At 49.4% G+C, this 12673-nt stretch overlaps 1 long non-coding RNA gene across 1 annotated transcript; it reads left to right on the top strand.

The window, feature by feature from the left end:
• Positions 1 to 850: 850 nt before the first annotated feature.
• Positions 851 to 12399, top strand: LOC128812857 (uncharacterized). Its single transcript, XR_008438855.1, has 3 exons — positions 851 to 1211; positions 1360 to 1443; positions 12192 to 12399. It is a non-coding gene; the product is annotated as an uncharacterized LOC128812857 (long non-coding RNA).
• Positions 12400 to 12673: the final 274 nt, after the last annotated feature.

The following is a 12673-nucleotide window of genomic DNA, read 5'->3' on the forward strand; positions in this document are numbered from 1 at the left end:
AAATATTTTTCCAAGACAGGAATGAACTGTAGCTTCTAGTCTGGGATGAGATCCATGTGTAGCACAGGGAGGAATCTGTGTGTTGTTCTGTAAAGTAAATGCTGAGGAGCCGAAGTGTCGGTGTTGGCTGAAGTCACAGTCCACCCAAACACAGTGCAGAAAAAAAAAGGTCCATATTCACAGAACCACAGAATTGTTAGGGTTGGAAGGGACCTTTGGAGATCCTCCAGTCCAACCCCCCTGCCAGGGCAGGGTCACCTGGAGCAGGTGACACAGGGACATGCCCAGGTGGCTTTGGAATGTCTCCAGAGAGGGAGAGTCCGTGCCCTCCCTGGGCACCTGCTCCAGTGCTCTTGCCACCCTCCAAGTTCTTCCCCATGTTGATGTGGAGCTCGTTGTGGTTTTGTTTATGTCCATTACTCCCTGTCCTGTCCCTGGGCACCCCTGGAAAGAGTCTGGCACCACCCTCTGCCAGCCCTTGGAGATATTGGTGAGGATTAATGACATCCCTCTCAGGCTTTTCTCCTCCAGACTGACCAGGCCCAGCTCCCACAGCTTCTCCTCATCAGAGAGATGCTCCAGACCCCAAATCATCCTTGTGGCCTCTGCTGGACCCTCCCCAGCAGCTCCTTGTCTTTCTTGAGCTGTTGAGCCCAGAATTGAACCCAGCACTCCAGCTGGGCCTCAGTGGCCGAGTATTGTGGGAAATTTAGGATTCTTGTATACCTGATGAATATGATTAAATAGAAGTTGTTTATTGTTTATATTACATACACTTTTATAGATTTTACAAACTGTTAAGTACACTTTCCTTGACTGATGTTTTTGCCTTGCTCTCTCAATTTCTGTTTTTATTTCTTAGTATCTGTGATTAGTTACAGTTTAGATGTTTTACAGTCTTCTGTTCCTTAATTTTTGTGATTCTGATATTTAGTTTTTCAGTTTCTTCGTTCTTATTTTAGCACAGTTTATGTCTTGGTAACCTTGATGAATTCCACAGTGCCCTGAGAAAATTCTGGTAAGAACAGTTACAAGCAGTGGCTGGTGCACACTGAGGCCTAAGTTGTTCAGAGACATTGCTACAGCTGGGCAGAGCGGGAGTCTCCCCTCTCCAACCTGCTGGAAATGCTCTTCCTGAGGCCCCCCTGGATCCCTTTGTCCCTCCTGGCTGCAAGGACCACGAGTCCACTTGTGACCCACCAGGACCCCAGGTCTTTCTCCAGAGAGCTGCTCCCGCAGGCCAGCCCCAGCCTGAGCTGTGCTGGGGCAGTTCCCCCCGGGTTCACCCATCTCTGGGCAGGCTCTCATCCCTCTGACCGTGGCGTCTGTAGCTCTGAGCTGGCATTTCCTTGCTTTCAGACCTCCTGCTCAGCAGAGCTGGTGGTGAAGAGCTGGATAATTGAGTCCTCACACGTAACACAGTTTAATCCCATCAGCACTCACGTGAGAGCCAAGGGCTCTGGGTTCCAGCTGCGTGGGTTTATCAGAGCAGGGAGCCCTTGGGCAAAGCTTGACTAAGCAACTCTTTCCAACATGTGATATGGCTGACCTTGAAATTCCGTCAGTCTTTATCTACGTGGAGCAACTGCTCGTTGTGGGAACAATATACACGACACAGGCCTGGAAATAACTTTAAATCTTAAAATATTATTCCTCAATTGACATACCTTCCTTTTTTTTTTTCCCAACAACAAAGCTCTGTAAACCTTTGGTTACTTGGTATATTTGTGCACTATCAGTTATACCAAAATTAAGAGGTTTAAACAGAGCAGTTCCCCATTGTAGCTGTCAGTATTTTATGTAAAATCTGAGCAGGATTAGTCAGCAACAGGATAAAACAAGCCTCTGTATCAGAACTGTATTAGTGTTCATGGTGTTCCTACTGTTGACTAAATGCTGGAAAGTCTTTAGGAGACCAATAGTAACCATTTGATATTTTCAGAATGATAGTGGAAAAATAAACTACAATTAAAATGGTTTAAAATAGTTTAAAGACCGTTTTAAAGACCATTTTATATAATAATACATTATTTATTGTGAATGAATAGAATGTATAAATGTAAGTGTTCTGCATTTGCTTATTCCTTTAAAAAGATAGTGCCACTACCAAAAAAATTTGCTTATTATACATTTGAACACATATCTAACTCTCTACTAGCTAGGAAACAAGTTTACAGAAACCCACACAAAATATTCTGAAATGACCTTTCTGAATAATTGAAGATGGCTTTGCATTTTTACCAGCATCTCCATAAACTGAGTATGGCATCAATGACAGTTCACCACAACCTCAGCCATAGAGTAGCATTTACAAACATATTTTGCCGTCGTGTCCACTCAGCGGTCGCTCGAGTGACCCGGTTAGGTGACACGGCGACGGCAGAGGGCACTCCCTTTGGGTTCCCCGAAGGGCTTGCCAGGAGTGCCTCTGGAGGAGCGACGGGACGGCGAGACCACTGAGCAAAGAGGCTGACTCTCCTCGGGGGCAAACGTCAGGTTTTATTGTTAGCTCCAAGAGCTCCAACAGCACCTAACTCAGCCGACCGACGAGAGCCCCGAGAAGGGCTCTGCGGCGACTTATAAAGGGGGGAGTGGAAGGGGAGAACAACCAATAGGGATAAACTGGGGAGTAACTTTCGAGGAAACAGACAGGGATAACAACCTATTAAGGGAAGGTAGGGGAGGGGTCCCTGGTCCTGATCCAATCACTGGACGCCCCTGATGGAAGTTTCCAGGTGGTGGGAATGGGCTGCCGAGTGATGGACAGGGCACCAGGGAGGGGACACAGGAATGACTCAGCAGTTCTGCTGAGTCAAGGGGTAGTCTAAGGGGAGAGTGACAAGGAAGGAACCAAAGGGATATGAGGGAGCAACAGGGGCAAACCATCTTAACAACACGGGTAATAACAATAGTAGAAGCAGATAAAAGCAGACACAATACAACAATTCCCCCTTTTTGTTTTAAACAGAAGGGGATGTAACTTAATGCTTAAACAGAGCTTAAGAATTAAAACGAAGTAAACTCAGTCTGGGGTAAAAACTCAGATTCCGGGTACACGTCCCCAAACCACGGCTGCTGTGTCGGTGCTGTCTCCTGCCACGGTTGCTTCTCTGTCGGGGTCTCCTCTGGTGGTGTCGACATAGAGACCCGATTCACCTCAACCGTGGTACTTATTAGGCCGACCAGCATCCGTTTAAGGACACTGAACCCGATAAACTAAAATACTCAGAATAAACAAAATTAAAAGTCCCACTCGAAGTAATGACTGTGCCCAACCAGAGAGTCCCCATCCTTCGAAGACACTCCCCAGCCAGTCTCCTGATTCTTTCTTGATGTCTGATATCATGCTTTGCATCTTGTTTATCGTGGCGTGGACGTCCTCAGCATGGGATGTTAAATTCAAGCAACACAGTCCTTCAAACTCCTCACAACGGTGATTATGCAAAAGGAGAAGAAAATCAATTGCCGCCCGATTCTGGAGGGTGGCTTGCCTCGTTATTTCCTCATCTGATAGGAGGTCCGATAGCACGGCTGAAGTTAAATTCGCTTGCTTAGCTACCCAGCACTCGAGGTGAGCCAATTCCCCGAATGCTTTGGCTACAGCTACCCATGGCAAGAACGCGATAGCCGCAACCCCTTTTGGTTTCGACCAATGGATGATTTCTGAGTCACAATTTGGGTCCAAATCTTTTAGTTCTCTTTTGGGACGTGCCAATTGATGGGTTGCATTCTTCTTTTGCCAATTAGCAATTTGAGTCTTATTGGGAGTGAACAAGCCCAACCGGCCAAAGGTACAGGGGCCTCCGATCAGGTGAGGGGGGATGCCTGCCCAAGCCCTATCCCCACAAATTAAAAAGGTGCCCTTAGGAAGGGAGTGGGGTCGATTGTCGGGGGTGGATCTCGAGGGGCTATGGATTGTCTTTCGGCACCAAAATTTAGCGGTATAATTTAGATTATATTGCCGGATCTCGGCGAAGGGGCGGACTTGGGGGTCAGGATTGACCGCAAAATGGATACAAACGAAGGCTTTTGAGGAACCTAACAGGTCTAATTCCGGGGGAAGGGTTTCTAGGACGGGTAACTTTCTGACCCACTCCTTCCAAGGGTCAACTTCCTTGATGACAAAGGAGCGGGTCTTCCTTCGAGGGGAAACTGACCTTTTAGGAAAAACAAAAGGAAATTCATTTAATCTCAGTGGGATCCCCACGAGGCAGGAAAGCATAGGATTAGTGGCAGAGGAGGTTGATAGGCATATATGATCTTGGTTCATTGCTTTGGCCAGGGTGGTCCAAACGTTGGCCTGTGGCTGAGGAACTATCCACGCCCGCTGGGGATGTATGATGTTCAGCAGCATCACAAACAGGATGGGGCTCATTCCCGATGTTATCGTAGGTTGGGACAACAGCAAAGGAAATCTGTGGGGGAAACTAAAACAAAGCAGAGTTAGGTACTTAAAAATTTTAACTTTTAAAGGGAGGACCTCCGGCGTCGTCTCCTCCTCCACGTCGCATTTCCTACCTGGGAATTACTATCGTTCTTCGGGAGCTTCGGGACATATGGTTTTACAAACTTGGAGGGGACCCACTTCAAACCTGAGGGAGTGGACACGCAAGCGTATCCACGCCCCCAGGTTATCATGTCATAGGGCCCCTCCTGCTCCCACGTCTCCGGATTCTTGACTAGCACAGGAGGTCTGGCCTTTAGGCTGGTTTGCGCACTGTTTGTAAAGTGCCTAGCGATCGGCGGGTTTAGATTTTCAAAAGAGCAATTTAAGAAATTCAACGTGAACAATGCTCTTGACAACCGGACCTGGGGGGGCTCCACCTTCATAGTCGGCTGTTGTTGGTGTAAAATCCTCTTGAGACTCTGGTGAGCCCTTTCCACCACGGCTTGACCTGTCGGGGAGTAGGGGATGCCGGTCTTATGTTCTACTCCCCATTGCTGCAGGAAGCTTCGGAATTCCTTGGATTTGTACGCTGGGCCATTATCTGTTTTGATGACCCTCGGAACGCCGAGCATGGAGAAGGCCTGTACTAGATGTTTTTTTATATCTGCCGCCTTCTCCCCTGCGTGGGCAGAGGCGTACACTGCACCAGAGAAGGTATCAATGGAGACGTGGACGTATTTCAGTCTGCCAAAGGACGCGACATGAGTCACGTCCATCTGCCACACCTCACAGCTGTGCAACCCGCGAGGGTTGGCTCCTGCACTCAAAGAGGGTAGGGAATGCGATTGGCATGAAGGACATGTGGCCACAATTGCCCGTGCCTGTTCACGGGTAAGATGGAATTGACGAACCAGGCCTGGCGCATTCTGATGGAAAAGCTGGTGGCTGATCTTGGCTTGTTGGAACACGTCAGGGAGCGGGGCCATCCTAACTGCTGCAGCCGCAAGGGCATCGGCACGCCGATTGCCCTCAGCGATGAACCCCGGCAGGTCTGTGTGTGACCTTACATGCATCACATAGTATGGTTGCTCTCGGTGGGAGACTAATTTCACCAATTTTGAGAGCAAGTCATACAGAGGGACGTTGGACACCTCCTGCAGTATTGCATTTTCTGCTCTGGAAACTACACCCGCTACATAGGCCGAATCTGTGACCAAATTAAACGGTTCAGAGAACCTCTCAAAGGCTCTGACGACTGCAGCCAACTCAGCTATTTGGGGTGATCCCTCTACCTCGGCAATATCTGCCTCCCACCGCTGAGTCTGAGGATCCCTCCAAGTCACCACTGACTTGTGGGATGCTCCGGATGCGTCGGTAAAAACTGTCAGAGCTTTAAGAGGTGTTTTACTCTGAATACTTTTTACTGACAATGTAAATTGAACTTCCAAATTGAAAATTTTGTGGGCCGGTCTCTGAACAGAGATTTCCCCGGTGTAGCTGTCCAGTGCAAACTGTAGGGCTTCGTTCTCTTGAAGCAAGTGCTCCAACATTCCTTTTGAAAATTGGCCCGATTCCAATTTTAAAGGGATGTGAATACATGTAAAGTCGCAACCTGCTAACTCCCTGATCCGGACCCTCGCTTTCCGGATCAGCTCTGCCACCAGCTCTTGTGGCCGTGTCATTCTCTTGGACCGTTGGTGACTGAGGAAGACCCACTCTATTATAGAGAGTGGGTCCCTCTGGTCCTGGTCCTTCTTCCTACCCTGGATGATCTCCCACTGGAAGATCATCCCGTGGAGGTGTGGCAGCTTACCCAATATGATGAATTTGAAGGGCAGGCCCGGTTGGTAACGGTGGGCCTGCCTGGCAGACATCGTCTCCTGAACCTTTTCCAGTGCAGCTTTCGCCTCTGAGGTAAGAGCCCTAGGAGAACTCGGCTCCTCTCCCCCTTTCAATAGATTGAAAAGGGGGGCTAGGTCTTCGTTGGTAATACCTAGCCAAGGTCTTACCCAATTCAAAGACCCACACAGTTGCTGGACATCCGCGAGAGTCTTGCTATTATTTTTAATAGCCAATTTCTGCGGCACAATGGTCCGCTTATTAATTTCCAGGCCCAGGTACTTCCAAGGCGGCATCCGTTGAACCTTGTCCTCACGAAGCTCGAACCCTGCAGCAATCAACGCATTGATTGTCAGTTCAAGCGCGTGGGTAAGCAGATCGTCGGTGGGGGCACAAACAAGAATATCATCCATGTAATGGTGTATGATTACGCCCTCGACGGCTGCACGGACAGGGGACAGCAAGGAAGAGACATACCATTGGCAAATAGATGGACTGTTCTTCATCCCCTGAGGGAGAACTTTCCAATGGTATCTCTTCCTTGGGGCTTCCCGGTTGATGGTAGGAACCGAGAAGGCAAAACGTGGAGCATCATCAGGGTGTAAGGGAATTTGGAAGAAACAATTTTTTATGTCGACTATTGCCAAATTCCAATTTTCAGGGAGCATCGCAGGGGACGGCATCCCAGGTTGGAGAGAGCCCATATCTTCAATTACTTTATTGATTTCTTGGAGGTCGTGAAGAAGCCGCCACTCGTCTTTGCCTGGTTTTTTGATGACAAAGACGGGGGAATTCCAAGGAGATGCTGTTTCCTGGATATTCCCTTTGGCTAATTGCTCCGCCACGAGCTCCTCAAGCGCCTTTAATTTTTGCTTACTAAGCGGCCACTGCTCTACCCATACTGGAACATCAGTTTTCCAATTCAGTTTCTGGGTAGGGCGCTCATCAGTGACCGCCGCCCGAAAAACCTGGGGAGTCGGGATATCAATTGTGACTCCCCATTGGGCCATCAGGTCTCTCCCCCACAAGGGTTCCGAATAATCCAACACGAATGGGCGTATAGAAGCCAATTACCCATTCGGCCCCTCAATTTTTACGATGCTCTTTGATTGTTTTGCCAATTGAATACCCCCTACACCTTGCACATGTCCGGCCACGTTTTGCAACTCCCAATGCGACGGCCATTCCCGAGAGGGAATGATTGTCACATCTGCCCCTGTGTCTAGTAGTCCCTTCATATACTTGTACTCGCCTCCCCGGCGCAGCCCGCACGAAATCCTAGGTTTCTCCCTCCCCAGCACCCGAGTCCAACACACTGTGGGGACAGACCCCAGATGGTCGGGGTCCCCTGGGAGCTCAGGTACTGGGAGAGCTTGGGCGATCACTTGGCCCTTTGGCAGGTATACCGGAGGGTGAGTACAGTGCAGCCATACTACCAAGCTCCCCGGATCAGCTGTTACCAGACCCGGGGCAATGGTGATGTCGAGAGGCGTGCGTTTGGTGTCCCCAAGGACGATGTACTTACAATGGAATTTCTTCCAGGTCCCGGGTGTCTCAGTGTCGACCGACACAAACCGCCAATCGCTGTCTCGTAGATGTAAAGGTCCTGTCAAGGCCAACCTAAAAGAGCCAGAAGAAGAATCGATAGTTAAAATGGGGTTAGGATAGTCCGGGTGTTCTCCTAAAGGGAATTCTAACCCCCCAACTTCTCCTGTGCTAGCCATTGATTTGATTGTAGTCAAGTCCGGTGTAGGAATGTCGAGATTCCCAGGTAGGTCCTTTAAGTTCTTGTCCCTCCCCACAGATGATGTCTGACCCACCCCATTTTTGTCCTTGCGCAGGGAGGGACTGCGCTGGCCACTCAGTTTTTTTGTTGAGTACCCTCCTCAGGAGGGCCCCTTTGCCCCTGTCTCCTTTTGAAATCGAAAAACTCTATTCTCAAGGGGCAATGCTGCACCCAGTGCCCCTTTTGTCGACATAGATGGCACAACTGGTCCCGGTTGGTTCCTTTCGACGATGGTCCCTGGAACCGCCGAGGTGGAACGGCTGACGGGATGGGAGGCGGCTTGATGTTAACTGCGTCTGCAGCAGAGATCTTTCTGGTAGAGCGGTGGCGGTCCTGCGGCTCCCTCTGCGGAATGTTGACCTTCCTCTCGCAGACCTCCAGCATCGAATGGAGGGTGGGAGTGGGATCCATGGGCAGACTGAGGATGGCGGCTTTGCAGGGCTCGTTGGCGTTGAGCCTCGCCATCTCAGTCAGGATTCCCCGCTTGGCCTCTTCACACGGCACCTGCAGGTCGATGGCCTTCCGCAACCGCTCTACAAAACTTACAAAAGACTCTGAAGGCGACTGTTTAATATATACATAATTGTCTATTGGTGTTTCAGGCTTGAGTTTAAAAAATGCCTTTTCAGCCGCCTTCAAGCTCTGCTGCAGAGCCCCCCTTGGGATCTTCTCGGCCTGTTTTTGCCCTGATACCCAATCTCCCTTCCCACATAACTGGTCAAGTGATAAAATCCGTCCCTCAGCATCTAACGTTGTTTCTTGATTGGCCCACAACTCCGGCAGTACCGCTCGGACCTCTCTCTCCCATGCCACCTCCCATAACATAAACTCTGTCTGTGTTAAGAGGCATGAGAAGAGAGCCCTTAGGTCTGCCGGAGTGTATTCACTTGCTGTTCAAGTGGCCTTTAATAAGCCCCTAAAATACTCACTCTCTCTTTTAAATTGCTTTTGGGCCTTACACAATTCCTTGATGGTTTGCTGAGAGATCGGTGACCATTGGGCAAGGAGTCTTCCCTCCGGCTGCGGGACATATGACACCGGTGCAGCCGAAAGGGTAGAAAGGGTACCAGGCAGGCCTGGGTTCCCACCATCCCCCGCCCCGGAAACCAAAGCGTGGGAACCGGAAGAGGGGTCGTGGGAACCGTGGGAATCAGGGGCGGGACCGGAAGGGACAACAATGGGACCAGTGGGAGGGGCATTGGGTGATGTCACCTTTGGGTGGGTGGTGTCGGTGGGAGGAGAGGTAGGAGGAGTGAGAAAACCAGAGGATAGGGAGGGGTCAGGTTCCGAAAGGATGGGGCTTTGGGGAAGAGAGGGAGGAGAAGGGGGAGGATCACGGGGAGATGGATCATGGGGAGAAGGAGGACAAGTGGCGGGAGACGCCACGTGGCGCCTGCCATCTTGCGCCCCCCGGGGGCCATTTTGAGGGGAAATGGGATCAGGGACATTAAACGTAACCGAGGGTTTCTTGGACAGGGCTGTACATTTAGGAGAGATTGGGGAATGGGGAAGATCCCGAGCAGTCTGGCCAGGACTGCCCGGGCGGAGGTCACGAGAATTCTGTGGGGAACCGGGGAGACGGTGGCGACCCCGCGCCGAATGGCGGGTTGCTCCCCTCAGAATTCCTGAACGAGGGACAGCGGGAGAGGAAAGAGGGGTAGGATGGGATGAACCGGGTTGCGAACTGGGTTGCGAACTGGGGAGAAGTTTGTCAGCGGGTGGCTGTCCCTGCATTTAATTTTTAACAATATTGCGAATTTGCAAAGCCAAATAAGTAAATTTGGATAGGGATGGATCCCCTAATCTCAGGATCTCATTCCCTACCCTGTCCCAAAACGGCACCTGCAGTAATTTTTGGGCCGAAACATCAGGGAAATGGAGGGACAACCATCGGACAAACTTCTGAACTTCAGATTTTTTAAATTTCTGTTCCCCCCCGGCAAGGATACCCACAACTTGGTAGTAGAGCCTCTTCTGCGAGACAGACAGCCGTGCACCCATACTGTCAGTTGTTACAAGTGTCTCGCAGAATCAACCCCTAGCCAGGAGAAAAGAAACTAACAAAAGGTAGCTTGCCTTGGCCGCCGGGCAACCTACTTAGAGGTTGCTTGGCAACCTGCCCAGAAAAACGAAGGGTAACTTCCCCTCCCCACCCAAAGGGAAGACAAGGAAGGGCCCCGAGACAAAGTGGGCAGCGTTGCTTAGAAACCTCCCCTAACTAGAGAGGGGATACAAAGAATCAACTTACCAAAGTTGCGAATTTTCAAGGCAGGGCAGGAGCTGAAAGTCCGGGACTGGGACAAAATCCTGGGCTAGGGAGCCTCAGTGGGGGTCTGACCTCTCCGGTGCCGGAGAGGCTACCAGACCCTTCCCCGGGAGCGCTACTCCCTAAAACGGAGTCTGCTCCCACCGGGGTAGCTTGACGGCCACAGGTTGAAAGTCCGGAGCCACAGGAGAGCAGCCTAATCCACCAGGAAGATCCTGGAAGAGACGAACGGTCCCCCGCAGCACCCGGTCACCTCCTCCGTGGGGTCCGGCGGTGTTCTCGGGCCCCACGTTGGGCGCCAAGCTGCCGTCGTGTCCACTCAGCGGTCGCTCGAGTGACCCGGTTAGGTGACACGGCGACGGCAGAGGGCACTCCCTTTGGGTTCCCTGAAGGGCTTGCCAGGAGTGCCTCTGGAGGAGCGACGGGATGGCGAGACCACTGAGCAAAGAGGCTGACTCTCCTCGGGGGCAAACGTCAGGTTTTATTGTTAGCTCCAAGAGCTCCAACAGCACCTAACTCAGCCGACCGACGAGAGCCCCGAGAAGGGCTCTGCGGCGACTTATAAAGGGGGGAGTGGAAGGGGAGAACAACCAATAGGGATAAACCGGGGAGTAACTTTCGAGGAAACAGACAGGGATAACAACCTATTAAGGGAAGGTAGGGGAGGGGTCCCTGGTCCTGATCCAATCACTGGACGCCCCTGATGGAAGTTTCCAGGTGGTGGGAATGGGCTGCCGAGTGATGGACAGGGCACCAGGGAGGGGACACAGGAATGACTCAGCAGTTCTGCTGAGTCAAGGGGTAGTCTAAGGGGAGAGTGACAAGGAAGGAACCAAAGGGATATGAGGGAGCAACAGGGGCAAACCATCTTAACAACACGGGTAATAACAATAGTAGAAGCAGATAAAAGCAGACACAATACAACAATATTTAGAGAGCTTTACTGTAAGTAATGAAATTATTAACTAGGACAAATATATCTGAATGTTCAAATGTGCTTTATGAGCTCAATAATTCTCATGGTAAACATATTTTTTTCTGAAGCCCTGGTGGCTAAGAGCTAGACTTTGTGCAATTGTGAAGTGGGTGGGTGATGAAATTGCTGTTTTTCTGTTTTCTTCCTGCATGAGATTGCAGCCTGCATACAGAAAATCTGATACTATATTTCTGGGAAATGTTTTAGTTGTGGCTATTTTCTTTTTTTTTAATAGAATCATAGATGCCTTGTCTTCACCCACTGAACTTCTATATTTTCTTCAACTGTTGTTCCTATGAATATTGGAAAGAATTTTATTGTCTGAACCTGACCCAGTAGAGGAGGAGCAGACTGCCAGAACTGGAAATATGTGACTCAATGGAGAACATCCATTTTTATAAGTTACTTGGGGGCTGAGGCAGGTCCAAGGCAAAACTACTGCCAGATTTTAATTTGTCAGTCAACCCTTCTGATTTTTCATTTAATTTCTTGATCGTTCTCACACTTATCCTCCAAAAAACCAAAACCAAAAACCCAGATACACTTCTAAATTGTTTATATTTAGTTTTGCTGTTATCAGTGGAGAAATAACTACAAAATCTGCTGTTCCACCTTTCAGCTGGAAGTGAGGTGGTCGCCTTTCTTCTTGGAAGAGAACCTAAATGTTATGTGTGAAAAACTATTTGTGATATTGAAAATTGTTAGTTAATCACAGCTCTTTTTGGGAACAGGACTAAACATAATGAAAGTATCAATAGGTGTCAAGCTAAAAAAGGAATGTTAAAAATCAATACCAAGAGCTGAACTGTTCCAGGGCTAGGGCAATTACAATCTAAGTCAGTTTCTCCAAGTACTCTTAAGTGCTTAATTTGGAAAACCACCATTCTCCTTGTGGGTTAGACTCTTTTATATTCACATATAATCCCCATTTTTTCAGCACTCAGATGCCCAAGCTCCTGAAATTCTGTATTCATCAACATAGGATGAGCTGCTTGGAAATCCCTGTAATATCTGAATGCACTGCCAAGAGGTGTCTGCATGTCACAGTACCCAAAAAGCTTCAGATTGCTCTCAAGGCTGGGGCACTGCTGCAGTTAGATTGAAATGAACTCTGCACTTCTGGATGTCCAGCACCCCTCTGTGAGAGGATATTTATATGGATGCTGATGATGACATTTTCCACCCATTCTCTATCATAACTCTGGGATGCAGGAGAATGTTCTCATTCTCATGGAAGTCAGCACCTGTGTAGTTCCTGTGTGTGGAGAAACAATTATTGGCTTAGACAATTAACAAAGTAATTGAGACACTTTCCTGGCTGCCAGCGCAGTGGCACAAGACTGGAAAACAGGAGATATTGTGCCCAAGATTCCCCCCCCAAGAAGCTGATTATGCTGCCTCTATAAACATACCATTTGT

Source organism: Vidua macroura, chromosome 11, assembly GCF_024509145.1.
Source record: "Vidua macroura isolate BioBank_ID:100142 chromosome 11, ASM2450914v1, whole genome shotgun sequence".
In the NCBI taxonomy this organism is placed as follows: domain Eukaryota; kingdom Metazoa; phylum Chordata; class Aves; order Passeriformes; family Viduidae; genus Vidua; species Vidua macroura.